We start from the raw sequence: 16172 nt of genomic DNA, 5'->3' as shown, positions 1-16172 counted from the left end.
CATACTACAACATGGATGAATCCTGAAAACATTATGCTATGTTTAAAGAAACCGGTCACAAAGTAGCACATATTGTATGATTTCATCAATATGAAATGTCCAGAAGAGACCAACCTGTATAGATAAAAAGTAGATTAGTGGTTGCCTAGATCTGGGGCAGTTGGGAGGAAATGAGGTTAGTGGCTTAGGGATGCATGGTTTCTTTTTGAGAAAATGAAAATATTCTAAAGTTGTGATAGATGCACAGTTCTGTGAATATGCTAAAAATCATTTAACTGGATACCTTACATGGTAAATTGTCAATTCTCAAAAAAGCTGTTTTATTTTTTTTTAAAAGATTGGCACCATCACTTCACGAGTATTTAGGAAGAAATGCCATCAAGAAATCCAATCTCTCATATACTTTCAACAGGGTCTCTAAGTCCTCTAAGTCCTCTTGAGGGTTTAAATTCTTTGAGCATCAGTAGAGCATCCGTCTCCTCACCTGTAAAATGGTCATACTGGTTTCCTTTCTTACTGGGCATCTGCTTATGGTTCCTCTCAAATGCCCTACTGCTGTGGGGCAAACAAAGTGAACCACCACCAATTCACCATTATATTCCATGCTACCACACCTATCTGAGATGTTCTCTTCTGCTTCCTCACCGGGTCAGCTCCCATTCGTCCTTCAGGATTCAAGTGCCTCTCTCCGTGAAGCATTCCTCTTCCTCGGGTTGAGTTGACCACTTCCTCTTTTGTGCCTTGCATAGTATCTAACCTCCCTTTATTTCTGTAACTTGCTCTGAAAGACACGTATTTGCTGACATGTTCTTCTGAGTAAATGGGGAACTCTTGGAGACTGGCATTTTTAAATTCATCCTTGTGCCCCTGGCATTTAGGACAGCGCCTTGCTATTATGGGCACTTTCAGTCAATATGTCAAAGACTGTTCTTTCAACCATGGTGACTGGTTTAAATTCTTAACAATTGGCAAGAGCTCACAGCAGAGCAACTTCCGAGAAGGACTATTCTAATTAACTTAATGACCTAGAGGAGGCATAAGCAGGCGATTACTGCTTGCTAGTGAATTTGAAGAACTAAAAAGACATTGAGATCATAAAATAAATGGCTTTCAAGATAGGTTTTTCCCAGTCTATATAATTTTGTTTTCAGAGAAAAGTTTAGGAGAATACGTAAGCATCATGTATTCTTCTATTTCTCAGCAGTGTATAATGGTATTTATCCTTTTCAGCACCCAAACTGTGTTTCAGTTGTTATCATTTTGATGCAAATCTTCTAGAAAGTTGTCATTGTCTAAGCTTTATTGGACAGCATATTCTGAACAGAAATTGACCTTTTATTAAAGAAATACATCCTCACAATCAACCTAAGTGACTGTGTTGTGCTTTTATATAATTATGCATTCACAGGCCCTTACGAAGTGTGTGAGTGTTTGACCTACATTCACAGGCCCAAGACAACTATGTTTTGAGTTTTTAATTTTACATTGAATAGCTCTTGGTTTTTGTTGCTGACAGTATCTCTATCGATAGTCCCCATTTTAATTTGCTGCTTCTCGTTTTCTATGTGCATGGAATTCACAGATTGTTAAAACAGTCTAAAAAAATTAATAATTTTTGAGTAAGAACCTGATGGGCTCTCTTATGAGTAAAGTCCATGAATTTATGGTATGGCTAAAAGTGTCTCTTGGTGTAATGTTTCTTCTTTCAGTTTCTTGGTCTTAGGTGAGGTGGTGCTATCCTATTCCTTTAACTAGTTTGCTGTGATAGGACATGAAAGTTAGTGGTCACTTACCGGGTATTTCCAGGGTATGACTGTCCTATCATGTGATCAGTTCCTTGTGTTTGCATGGTTCCTCCTTTAATTCCTTAATCCCATGCAATAGGTGGTGACTCATTCGTACTTCCAGTGCTCCTGATGGAAAGCTACTAAGCAAATGGAAACCTGATAGAAGAGAAAATAACAACAAGTATAGAAAAGGAAAAATATTATAAAATGGACCTTTATAAGGTGAAAAAAATCACTCTCTTATTCTGACTGTAAGCCTACTCCCAACCTCTACTTTCTACCCATTTGCATCCTTGAGACAGGCATCAGCAATACCTGGTTAAAATAGAACCTAGCCTATGTCAGAATAAATGATGGATCATTAATAAAATAGACAGAAACCAGCAAGTAAGTTTCTACATAAAGTACTCGTGCTTTAGGCTACTGAAAATAAATGTGGGCTAAAACAATTAAACACTTCTAATCCTAGAAAAAGATGTAGATCTGCTCTCATACCAAAAAATACAAAGTAAAAATGATGATAACCATTACAAATAAAGAAATATGAAGATGTTTTCTTTCCTTCTATTGAATGACAGTAGGAAGTTATATAAAAATGCATTTACTGATATATGAGATTTATATTTGCTATTCTTTTATTGAAAGTTAAAATTCACATGAAACTTAAAAGATTGCTTAATGTAAATGTTTTTATTTCCTAATTTTCAATTAATATGTGTCAGTTGAATGTTTTCTTTCTTTTTTTTTTTAAGATTTTATTTATTTATTTGACAGAGAGAGAGAGAGAGCGAGAGAGGGAACACAAGCAGGGGGAGTGGGAGAGGGAGAAGCAGGCTTCCCGCAGAGCGGGGAGCCCGATGCGGGGCTCGATCTCAGGACCCTGGGATCGTGACCTGAGCCGAAAGCAGACGCTTAACGACTGAGCCACCCAGGCGCCCCTGAATGTTTTCAAATATTAGCTTGAGAAGAGTTCTCAGATTAAATTTTATTTTGTGAAATTTGTAATTTAAATATCTGTCTTTTGTTTCTTAAACTAAAACAGCAATATAAAATATTCAGTTACATGGAGCTAAATATGTCTCATATTTTTAAAATTACCTTATTTTCTTGTTATGAAAATAATACATTTCATTGCTATATTTGGAAAGATCAACAACATAAAGAAAAAACAAACAAAAAAATCAAACCCGTAATTGTACCACTCAGAGATTAATATATCGATGCATTTATTTCACATTATTTTCAAAAACTGTACCACTCTCACATTACCATTAGAAAAATATAACAATGATCAAAATTTGAATATGCCTCTCAACTTAAACTAATCAATAAATGGAATCCAAATGCATTTTTATTTTTTTAAATGGACATATTTGTTTTTTAATTTAAATTTTATTTTATTTTGGGGGCTCCTGGGTGGCTCAGTTGGTTAAGCGTCTGCCTTTGGCTCAGGTCGTGGTCCTGGGGTCCTGGGATGGAGCCCTGCATCGGGCTCTTTGCTCTGCGGGGAGCCCGCTTCTCTCTCTCCTCCCCGCTTGTACTCTCTCAATCTCTCCTTCTCTCTCTCTCAAATAAATAAAATCTTTTAAAAACATTTAAAAAATAAATTTTATCTTACTTTTAAGTAAACTCTATGCCCAAAATGGGACTTGAACTCGTGACCCTGAGATTAAGAGTCACATGTTCTACCAACTGAGCCAGCCAGGTGCTCCCCAAATGCATTTTTAATAACAGGATTCATCATGTTAGATGTGTAGAACTTCCAGTTTACCAATTTTTTAAAAATGTATTAGTGTTTTTTTTTAAGATTTTATTTATTTGAGAGAGAGAGAGAGAAAGAGTGAGAGAGAGAGAGCATGAGAAGGGGGGAGCAGCAGATGGAGAGGGAGAAGCCTAGACTCCCCGCTAAGCAAGAAGCCCAATGTGGGGCTCGATCCCAGGACCCTGAGATCATGACCCGAGCCAAAGGCAAGACACTTAACGGAATGAGCCACCCAGGCGCCCCCAGTTTACCAATTTTTAAAACATCAAACCTCAAATTCCCACAACCATGTCTAAACTTGGCTCATACACCCTGCAAAAGAATAAAAAATGTATCTTCTGAGTTTAGAATAAAACTAAGGTTAAAAGTTCTATATTTGTCAGTGCATTCTCACCTTCTTCATTAATCAATATTTATTGAGCTACCATATGTGCAAGATACCATATTGAACATACAAGACACAGAGAAGATTATATCTAAATGAGGCCAAATGAAATAAAATGGCAAATACACCATTCAATCAATTAGTTCAGAGGGGGGCAAACTTTTTCTGTAAAAGGCCAGGCAGTAAATATTTTAGGCTTCGTGGGTCTCTGATGCAACTGAACCCAGAGGGTCTCCGTTGCAACTGATCACTTCTGCCATGCTAGCATAAAGCAGCCACAGGCTATGTGTAAAAAAAAAAGGTGTTGCTGTGTTGTGGAAAAGCTTTATTTGCAAAAAGAGACAGTGGGTCGGGTTTGGCCCCTAGGCCATTGCTTGTCCACCTCTCAACTAGTATTCACTATATTTACATTGGATGCAAAGCAAAACAAAAATCAGGACTGAATTCTTTTCCAGTCAGTTAATTAACTTTATAAATAATTAAATTAACCATCCAACTGTATTGTATAATTATGTTCTGGAAGTGCAAAAAGAAGAGTTGGTCTTCAAGTTGCTTGGAAACGGAATTCCATCATTCTGGTGTATCAGATATAGTTCAAATTGCTTTCAATCTCTCGTGTTACCACGGAAAACCTTTCCCCGGATATAAAATTATTTTGGGGGGATTCTCTTGAGTCCCAGCAGGAAACGGGGGGCACTCTGGAAGTGCTTAACTAAACAGAACTTCGTGAAGGGACAACTTAGGTGTGGGGAGTTAAGTGAACCAACAGAGGGTGGTAAAGCAGGCAGGGATGAGCAATTGCAGGGATCCCCTTCAGCCCTAGGCCAGAAGGGGCAAGAGGAGGAAGCTGTTACCAGAATTCTGGAAGACCGTAGTCTTGTTAGAGGAACCACTGGACAGGAGCTAGGTCCATAGAGAAAGGGGCCACTGCCATCTTCATGGGGCAGAAGAAAAAATTGGGAAAGAATATCCAATCTCTCTATTCTTCTCACTTATATTACCAGCCAGTGCTCCCCACTGCTGAATGCCATGAGAAGCAGAGAGCAAGAGAACCCAGATGATGCAGTCCACAGAGGTCAGCCTCCTGGCACAGAGAAAGACAGAGAGATTGGAACTCAAGGCCCCAAAATGAAGCTATCTAGCACAGAGCTGCATGTGAAAAGTGTGGATAACAACTAGAACCATTTTTATAGATTCTCTGATAGTCATACAAGAGGGCAATTCTTTTCAAATTAACAGAAGTTTAAATATTTGGTCGAATGCCTTGATGAAACAGAGGGAGCTGATAAGCATATTAAAAATAAAATGCCTTAAGTTTTGTGGCTTATACTTTGACATATATGACCTGTTAATGCAAAGTATAAACCAAATCTTTTTCTTTCTTTCTTTTTTTTTTTTTTTACTGACAGATCTATAATATCAGTGCCCTGCAGTGTCTTGCCCATGGTGTGTACTCTATAGTAGTTGAAGGAATAAATTTGTGAAAATAATTTTTCATAACTTTCACTTAAATGACTTGATTTGTAAGTAGCAGGAAATATAATTTATTAAAAGATATTATTTTAAAACAAAATAACAAAATTAGGTTAACATGACTATGGGGTACTTGCGATTCTCTTCTCGGTGTCCTCCACTCAACAACAAAAGATGGAAGCGCTACATACAAACCAACTTTCACTAAAACCCATTCATCAACGTTTGTTTAGAATGTATTCCTATTTGAAATCCTTAGTCATCATTTTGTTTAATAAAAGTAAAATGGACAACAAATCAGAATTAGGCTCTTTGTTCAATTCGCCTCTTCCAAAATCACTGTGAAATTGACATAGTAGACAGCCATGGTACTGGCTGCCATAACGTTAGTAGGTAATATCGGCTCTATCTTCTATATGTCACAAGACATTAATCATGTGAAAACTTTGAGTCTAAATTAGGAAGAGATCGTTTGCGTGTTAATGTCACCTTTCATAATCGCATGCACACCTTCTGTGGAAATTTCCTAGCATAAGTCTAATGACAGGTTTCCAAGTCCTGCAATGGGCATATTTTGATCCCAGAAGGCTTTAGATCTCACCTCCTTTCTTTTTAGTTTAAGATATGGCAATAGTCACTGGGGAGGGTATGTGCTATCGTGAGTGCTGTGAATTGTGCAAGACTGTTGAATCACAGATCTGTACCTCTGAAACAAATAATGCATTATATGTTAAGAAAAAAAAAAGAAGATAGCAGGAGGGGAATAATGAAGGGTGGAAATCAGAGGGGGAGACGAACCATGAGAGACGATGGACTCTGAAAAACAAACTGAGGGTTCTAGAGGGGAGGGGGTGGGAGGATGGGTTAGCCTGGTGATGGGCATTAAAGAGGGCACGTTCTGCAGGGAGCACTGGGTGTTATGCACAAACAATGAATCACGGAACACTACATCAAAAACTAATGATGTAATGTATGGTGATTAACATAACAATAAAAGAAATTTTTAAAAAGATATGGCAATAGTATATCAATTATATTACAGCTACAAATGATTTTTGAGTTTTGGTAATTCTGAATTAGTTACCCAGCTATCTCTGTCTCCTTTATTTTTTCTCTCTTCTTTTTACTATGGCCCTCTCTAACTCACACTTGAGGTGTTTTTTTTTTTTAATTTAACAAGGGTCATAAGAACAATGGCCATATTTTTCCTCTGGCACAATGTGAAAGCACTTTTACTCATTTCACAAGGGCATATCGAATTACATGGAATTGGCAGAAATCAACCTGATTTTGTGAGGAGCAAATCCTGCCAAACTAATTTCTTTTCTTTAACCAACTGCAGAACCTGACAGATGGTATAGTAATGATTACCTCTACAAAACATCATCTGTGTCTACTTCCCGGTATATATATCATGTGTTTTTAAACATAGTGTGGTGATCAAGTCTGAGGTGGAATCATGAAAGGAATGCTTCCTCTCCCCTCGTTGCACTCTTGAATGCTGATCTCAGCATAAAGGCGTCAATGAGACTGGAATCCGTTATTGAGTGTGCCGAGTATACACAGACTGTAGATCATCCCTTGTCTCCAGAGAAGCAGGAAAGTGGAATTCCACCTGGCCTAGAAATCAAGTGACTTGGTGCTACCAGGATTTCTCCATATTGTAAATAACTCCTGTACTTCTGTACAAAAGGACCCCTCTTGACAAGTACTACAAAAAAAAAAAAAAAACCAAAAAACTGGGCACTAAGAGAAGGTGAAGAAATTAAAATTCACCAAAAAATTCCTGTATATTTCAAAAATAACCCTTTAGTAACGCCTGATGCTTCCTGAACATGTGAGAAGCACCAGCCACATGCTGCAATGTCAATCTAAAATTTTATCCAGTGTGTTTTGTTCAATATGAGAACTTCCTGCTTAGTTCCTTTTCTTCTGTCCATTCAGTGAATATGCATTTTGAGTATTTATTATGCCCCGGGCACTAGGGATACAAAGATGAATAAGATGTTCCCTTATGACACATGAGCCTTCAGAGACCTTAAAGTCAGCTATTCTAAAAGAGTGCAATGCGTGGTATGTGCCATTCGAAGGAGAAACAAGGTTCAGTTTTAATGGAAAGTCAAGAAAGGCTTCACAGAGAGATGACTTTTCAGCCAGGCCTTGAATGAAAAGTAGACATTTAAGGGGGAGAGGAGGATTCAGGGAATTTTAGGTGGGAAGACGACAGAAGCAATGCATCAAACTACAGAGGAGCATGGTGTGTTTGGGGAGTCATGAATAGCTTCATGTGGCTAAAATACATACTTTCCCAGGGGTGGAGAAGGGTGGGAAATGAAAGTCGAAGTCATATTGTAAGGAAAGCAAAATATCACACTAAAGAACTGGCCTTTATCCTATAGGCAATAGGGTTCAGTTGTAGCTTAAGAAAAAAAAACAAAAAACAAAAGAATGGTATCAGATTTCTCCTTTAAGAGGAAAATTCTAGCAGCACTGTAGTGGGGGTGTTGGAAAGAGGTGAGGCTGTAGGCAGAGAAGCCAGACAGGAGTTCTTCCTACTAAAGTTTTATAGATTCAACTTATGCTGCTTTTGTTTGTTGAAAGTTTAATATTGACTTTCTTGAACTTTGTTGATAGACAAGAGATGATGAACACGATCGTCAATCCAGCAACTTGTTCATGTTGCCCTCTATTGGCAGAAAGGAAAGAAAGTTACTGTCTAGGGCATGATTTCATATTTCATTAGCTGACAGTATTTCAGTTTCTATTGCAACTATGGGCCAGTAACTGTGCTAAGACTAGAAGATTAAAAAAAAGAATCTCAAGAAATTCATAATGTAAGAATAAAAATTAAATTAAATTACCATTAATGTAGTTGTCCCAATGCATAGATAATATTAACACGTGTCATACAAAATATACACATAGCTAATTGACATCTGTATATTAAATACTTATTATATGTCTTGATATATTCAATAATAAACACATTAACAAAAACTATAACTTATGTAAGTTAACTTGTAAGAATATGTCTTCACTGCAGGAAAATCAGACGCTACAGATAATAAGATACAAGAAAGGAAAAAAATTGGAAAAAAAATTTCACTCACAATCTCAACTACCTAGATGCTTCCAAATTGTCACAGCGACACACGTGCGCACGTGCACACACACAAGATCATATCATAGACAATATGTATTATCCTTTTTTCCCACTTAATAAGATACCAGGGCTATATTTACATGTCAATAAAAAAGTTTTTAGAATATAACTTAGATGAGATGGAAACCAATTAAAATTTTTTCCAGCTTTCTTCAGATATTATTGACATAACATATCTAAGTTTAAGGTATACAATGTGATGAGTTGATACACATATATATTGCAAAATGGTTACCATAATACGGTTAGATACATGTCCATCCCCTCACATAATTACCATTCTTTTCTGTGTGGTGATAACATTTAAGATCTACTCTCTTAAAACTTACAAGTATAGGGGCGCCTGGGTGGCTCAGTCGTTAAGCATCTGCCTTCCGCTCAGGTCATGATCCCAGGGTCCTGGGATCCAGCCCCGCATGGGGCTCCCTGCTCAGTGGGAAGCCTGCCTCTCCTTCTCCAGCTCCCCCTGCTTGTGTTCCCTCTCTGGCTATGTCTCTTTGTCAAATAAATAAATAAAATCTTAAAAAAAAAAACAACTTACAAGTATATAATAAAGTGTTGTTGATTACAGTCACCATTTTGTATGTTAGATCTCCAGAGCTTATTCATCTTACAGCTGTAAACTGGTACCCTTTGACCAACATCGCTCCATTTCCCCCACTCCCCAGTCATTGGCAACCACCATTCTATTCTCTATTTCCAAGAGATTTTTAGATTTCACATGTAAGTAAGAACATAGAGTATTTGTCTTTGTCTGACTTATTTTGCTTAGTATAATGCCCCAAACATCCATCAGTGTTGTCATGAAAGGCAAGATTTCTGTCTTTTTTATGGCTTAATAATATTCTATTGTTTAACCATTTGTCTGTCATCAATGGACACTGAGGTTACTTCCATGTCTTGACATTTGGGAACAATGCTGCAATGAACATAGGAGTACAGGTATCTCTTTATGATCCTGATTTCATTTCCTTTAGATATATACCCAGAAGTGGCATTGCTAGACCATATAGCAATTTTATTTTCAAAATTTTAACAAAGATTTATTTATTTTAGAGAGAAAGAGAGTGCGCATGTGCAGGAGAGAGGGGCAAATGGAGAGGGAGAGAGAAACTCAAGCAGACTCTGCGCTGAGCATGGAGCCTGACACGGGGCTTGATGTCACGACCCTGAGATCATGACCTGAGCCAAAGCCAAGAGTCTGTAGCCCAACTGACTGCGCCACCCAGGCGCCCCTTATTTTCAATTTTTGGAGGAACCTCCACACTGTTTTCCATAGTGCTCTACCAGTTTGCATTCCTACCAATAGTGCACAAGGGTTCCAATTCCTCCACATCCTTGCCAACATTTGTTACCTCTTGTCTTTTTGATAACAGCCTTTCTAACAGGTGTGAGGTGATACATCATTGTGGTTTTGACTTGTAGTTCCCTGATGATTAGTGATGTTGAATACCTTTTCATTTACCTGTTGGACATTTGTATATCTTCTTCGGAAATATTTCTATTTGGTCCTCTGCCAATATTTTAATCAGATTGTTTTTTGTTTTTTGGTTTTTTGTTTTGTTTTTGCTATTGAGTTGTATGAGTTCCTTTTATATTTTAGATATTAACTCCTTATCAGATATATGGTTTGCAAATATTTTCCCCCATTCTGTAGGTTGCCTTTCATTTTGTTGAGAGTTTCTTTTGCTCTGCAGATTAGTCTGTGTAAGTTCCACTTTATTTTTTCTTTTGTTGTTTGCACTCTTGGTGTCATATCCTAAAAACCATTGCCAAAGTCAAGGAACTTTTTCCTTATGTTTTCTTCCTCTAGTTTTATAGTTTCAGGTATTACATTTAAGTCTTTAAGCTATTTCAAGTTAATTTTTGTGAGTGGTGTAAGAGAGAGGTCCAGTTTCATTTCTTTCATGTGAATATCCAGTTTTCCTAAAACCCTTTATTGAAGAAGCGATCTTTCCCCATTGAGGATTCTTGGTTCCTTTGTTAAATAATAGTTGAGCACATATGTGTGCATTTATTTCTGGGCTCCGCCCTGTGTTCCATTGGTCTATGTGTCTGTTCTTATGTCAGTACCATGCTGTTTTGATTACTGTAGCTTTGTGATAAAATTTGAAATTAGGTATCGTGATGCCTCCAGCTTTGTTCTTTTTTCTTAAGATTGCTTTGGCTATTTGGGGTCTTTTGTGGTTTGATATGAATTTTAAGATTATTTTTTCTATTTCTGTGAAAAATGCCAACGGAATTATCATAGGGATTGCATTGAATCTGTAGATCACTTTGGGTAGTATAGACATTCTAACAAGAGTAATTTTTTTTTAAGATTTTATTTTTAAATAATCTCCACACCCAACCTGGGGCTCAAATCCACAACCCTGAGATCAAGGGTCACATGCTCTACCAACTGAGCCAGCCAGGCGCCCCAAAAGTAATTCTTCTAATCCATGAACATGAGATGTCTTTACATTTATTTTTTTTCTTCAATTTTCTTTCATCAATATCCTATAGTTTGGATCTTTTACCTGATCTTTCACCTCTCAGTTAAATTTATTCCTAAATATTTTATTGTCTTTGATGGTATTGTAAATGGTATTGTTTTCTTAATTTGTTTCAGATCATCTTTGTTAGTTTATAAAAATGTAACAGATTTTTGCATGGAGATTTAGTATAATGCAACTTTACTGAATTTGTTTATTAGTTCTAAGATGGTTTTGATGGAGTCTTTAGGATTGTCTATATAAAAGACTGTCATCTGCAAATAGAGATAGTTTTACTTCTTCCTTTCTGTTGGATGCCTTTTACCTCTTTTTCTTGCCTAATTGCTCTGGCTAGGACTTTCAGTACTGTGATGAATAAAAGTGAGGAAAGTGGGCAGCCTTGTCTTGTTCCTGACCTTAGAGCTATTAACCTTTCACCACTGAGTGTAATGTTAGCTCTGGCTTGTCATATATGGCTTTTATTATGTTGAGGTGTGTTCTTTCTAAATTTGTTAAGAGTTTTTTTCATGAAAAGATGTGGATTTTGGGAAATTCATTTGCTACATAATTTTTTTAAGATTTTTTTTTTTTTTTTAGGTAATCTCTACACCCAACATGGGGCTTAAACCCACAACCCTGAGATCAAGAGTTGCATGCTGCACTGAATGACACAGCCAGGTGCCCCAAGATCATATTTTTAAAAAATCTTTCATTCTACTAGTGTGGTGAATCACATTTATTGGTTTGCATATGTTAAGCCATCCTTGCATCCCAGTGAGAAATCCCACTTGATCATCCTCTATGATCCTTTTAATTTTTTTAAAAAAATTGTTATTGTGGTAAAATGTGAGTAATATAAAAGTTACCATTTTAATCATTTTAAACTGTATAGTTCAGGGGCATTAAGTACATTCACATTGTTGTGCAAACATCACTACTATGCATCTCTAGAATTTTTTCATCATTCCAAACTGACACTTTGTACCCATTATATAATAGCTCTCCATTCTCTCTCCCTGATCCCCAGCTATGGGTAACCATTCTACTTTCTGTCTCTATGTTGTTGACTAATCTGTGTACCTCATATAAATAGAATCAAACAATATCTGTCCTTTTGCTCTGGTGTATTTCACTTAACATAATGTCTTCAAAGTTTATTCATGTTGTAGCATGTATCAAAATCACGTATTGGGGGGCGCCTGGGTGGCTCAGTCGGTTAAGCGGCTGCCTTCAGCTCAGGTCATGATCCCAAGGTCCTGGGATTGAGCCCTGCATCGGGCTCCCTGCTCAGCAGGGAGCCTGCTTCTACCTCTCCCTCTGCCTGCCTCTCTGCCTACTTGTTCTCCCTCTATCTCTCTGTCAAATAAATAAATAAATAAATCTTAAAAAAAAAAATCACGTATCAGGGGTATGAAAGCCCAGCTCTCTTGTCTCAATCTGGGAAAAACTCTGAGGTATAACTAACATCCCAGAGATCCCCCTGCGGAACAGGCTGAAACTACCCTCAGAGGGACTTTGCCTGAAGTCATACCTTTGCTTGGCTTCTTCCCCTTCCTTATCCTGCTTCTCATACTCCCATATTCTTTTCTCCAGGGAGCACTTTCTTAATTAAATCACCTGCACTAGAATCCTCATCTCAGGATCTCTTTCTGGGGAACCCGACCTAAGATATCAAGAGACAACCCATACCCCGAATATTAAAAAAAAAAAGTCCTTCCAAAAAAAAAAAAGGAAAATGTAGACTATCTAATAGGAAAAGGGCAAAAGACTTGAACAGATAGTACATAAAAGAACATATCCAGATGGTCAATAAACATATGAAAAAGTACCCCACTTTGTTAATCATCAGGGAAATGTGAATTGAAATCACTGTGGTATACCACTATACACCCACCTGGAAAGCTCAAATGAAATTACCAAGGATTGGTCAGGATGTGGAGCAAACAGAGCTCTCACATTGCTGCTGGGAGTGTAAACTGTATTTTGGAAAACTGTTTAGCAGCATAGACTAAAGCCAAATGTGCCTATTCTGTAATACAGTAATTCCACTCCTAAGTAAATATCCAACAGATCGAACAGATACGCGTGACTATGTGTCCCAAAGGCATGTGCTGGAATGTTCATGACAGCACTATTTGTAATAGCTCCTAACTGGGAACTACCCAAATACCCATCAACAGTTAAATGGATAAATAAGGGGCACCTGGGCAGCTCAGTTGGCTTCTGACTAGTGATTTCGGCTCAGGTATGGTTTCGTGGGTCTTGAGATTGAGCCTCCTGTTGGGCTCTGTGCTCAGTGGGGAGTCTGCTTGAAGATTCTGTGCCTCTTCCCCTCCCCACTCTCTCTTTCTAAAATAAATAAATAAATCTTTAAAAAAATGGGTAAATAGCATACTATACAGCAACAAGAATGAATGATCTACCCAGAATAATATAGATGATTCTCACAATCTAATGTTGAATGAAAGAAGTGAGACAAAAATGGGTGCATATTGTAAAATTCCATTGATATTAAGAACAAAGGTAGATAAAACTAATCTTTAGTCTTAGAAGTAGATAGTGGTGAGTTACCATAGGTAGTGGAGACGGTAACAGGAAAGAAGCACAAGGCAGGCTTTTGAGGCACTAATAATGTTCTATCTCTTGACCTGGTTACTGGTTACCCTTGTGAGTTCCATTTGTGAAAATTCATTGAGCTGTACCACTTTGATATGTGCATATAATTTGACATGTGTATATTTGTATAAAAAACATTTTTTAAAAAACTGTATATAATTTAAAAGTAACTCCTCTTAGTATAATTGAATAAACTATTGTACAGCAACCCAAAGGCATACTACACAGCTAGAAAAGAGAATGAGGAAGATCTCTATGAACTGGTATGGGTTGATTTCAGGATAAAAATTTTAAGTGTAAAAAGCAAAATACAAAAGGGTCTTTACCTTCATGTAAGAAAAACAGGAAAAGAAAAGACATCTGTATGTGCTTATTTGTGGAAGAAGGAGAAAGAGGAGGAGGAGGGACAGAAAAGGAAAAGAAAGGAAGGGGAATGGAAGCGAAGGGAAGGGAGTGGGGAGAGGAAGAATAAACCAGAAACCAATGAGGTTGGTTACCTACAGGGAGTGGGTGGGAGCAAAGTGGAAAGGATGGAAGAGGAGTCGGAACAGGGTAAAAGGATTGAGAGGGTACTGATACTTTTGGAGGTAAACTTCCTTGTATAGCTCTGACTTTTAGAACCATGTTAATGTTTCACATTCGCATAAAATAAATTACCTAATTCAACCAAGATGTGAGAGGCACCAAAATGGAATACAAATAGTAACAAATGAACCCAACTATATTACAGAATAACAACCTAATCACACTGAAGGAATGAGGACAGACAAAAACTCATCCAGGTAACTTTGGACATCAATATTTTGACTACACATTCGAAGGCAATGTTTGACAAATTAAGGCCTATGGACCACCATCCAGTCCACTGGCTACTTTTGCAAATTAAGTTTTATTAGACACATCTACGCTTATTCATTTATATGTTGTCTATAGCTGCTTTTGCAGTACAATGGCAGGGTTAAGTAGTTGCAACACAAACTGTATGACACCCAAAACTGAAAGTACTTCCTACATGGCCCTTTAGAGAAAAAGATTGCACACCCCTGCACTAAAGCTAAAAAGAAAAAGACCTATGTATGAATATTGTACTATAGTTAATAATTTTGTTTTTCAGAAGGGAATGAGTTAGAAATTCTGAAACTATGTCTATGTCTATCATGGGATTAAGCCAATAAGTAAATATACTGTGAATATTGAGAGCAAGATTTTATATAGTAATGATGTCAAGTGATTCTTACTTAATCTATTATTTTATTTTATTTATCTTTTTATTTGAGAGAGTGAGAGAGAGAGCACGAGAGGAGGGAAGGTCAGAGCGAGAAGCAGACTCTCTGCTGAGCGGGGAGCCTGCTGGGGACTCAATCCTGGGACTCCGGGATCCTGACCTGAGGTGAAGGCAGACACTGAACCGACTGAGCCACCCAGGCGCCCTTAATCTGTTATTTTAATGAAATTTTTAAGATAACTTATTTTTCTCTTACCTTTTAGCAGAGAAAATTTCAAACATAGAGAAATTAGTATAATAAACCCATGACACAATTCAATAGTTATCACTATCTTGCTGATGTTGTATTATCTTTTTACATCCTGCCCCCGTTTTTTTTTTTCTTTTGGCTAGTTTATTTTAAAGCAAATCTTACTTTTTGCCTCATGGCATCCGAGAGAGCAAGATGGGTCACCAGCAGCTCTATTGGAGCCATCCGAGGAAATTTGGCCAGGGTTCTCGTTCTTGCCGCGTCTGCTCAAACCCGCACGGTCTGATCCGGAAATACCGCCTCAATATGCTTCGCTTCCGTCAGTACGCCAAGGATATTGGCCTCATTAAATTGGATTAAGTGAATTTCCTTGAATGGGTCATCCAAGATACCTACCTTAACTGCAGATATCCAAGATACCTACCTGAATGGCAACTCACTGTACGTGAAATAAAAATACTCCAAAAAAAGAGCAAATCTTAGACATGTCCTTTCACCCATAAAAATACTTCCAGTATGCAACTTTAACTTATAAGGACCTTTTTCATGGGAACTTTTCAAATCTTTAAAAAGTGATATTTAAATATATCCAAATGATTAATCAATAAAATTTTTAAAAAGAAAAAAATATGGGGGAACTCGACCCTCCAGATAATGAAAATGTATTATTTTTTTTTAGAGGTTGGGGAACAGCAGAGGGAGAGGGAGACAGAGACAGAGAATCTTAAGCAGGTTCCACACCCAGTGCAGAGCCCAGGTGGGGCTCCATCTCACAACCCTGAGATCATGACCTGAGCCAAAATCAAGAGTCCAATACTTAACTGACTGAGCCATTCAGATGCCTCCAAAATGTATTATACTTTGAAACTACAGTAATTAAGACTGTATTTGGCCAGAAATGGAAGGATAGGGGATAGCGAAGAAACAATTTTATATGCTGTTAATAGGTGTAAATTGGTACAATTTTTCTGGAATGCATTTTGACCATATGAACTAAAATCCTTTAAAATGTATACCCTTTGGGGCGCCTGGGTGGC

At 37.5% G+C, this 16172-nt stretch overlaps 1 pseudogene; it reads left to right on the top strand.

The window, feature by feature from the left end:
* The first annotated feature begins 15319 nt into the window (after positions 1-15319).
* On the top strand, positions 15320-15495 carry LOC118521390 (small ribosomal subunit protein uS14 pseudogene; annotated as a pseudogene).
* Positions 15496-16172: the final 677 nt, after the last annotated feature.

Source organism: Halichoerus grypus, chromosome 10 (assembly GCF_964656455.1).
Source record: "Halichoerus grypus chromosome 10, mHalGry1.hap1.1, whole genome shotgun sequence".
Classification (NCBI taxonomy): Eukaryota; Metazoa; Chordata; class Mammalia; order Carnivora; family Phocidae; genus Halichoerus; species Halichoerus grypus.
The sequence above is the reverse complement of the archived record's forward strand: the minus strand, read 5'-3'. Positions and strand labels throughout refer to the sequence as shown.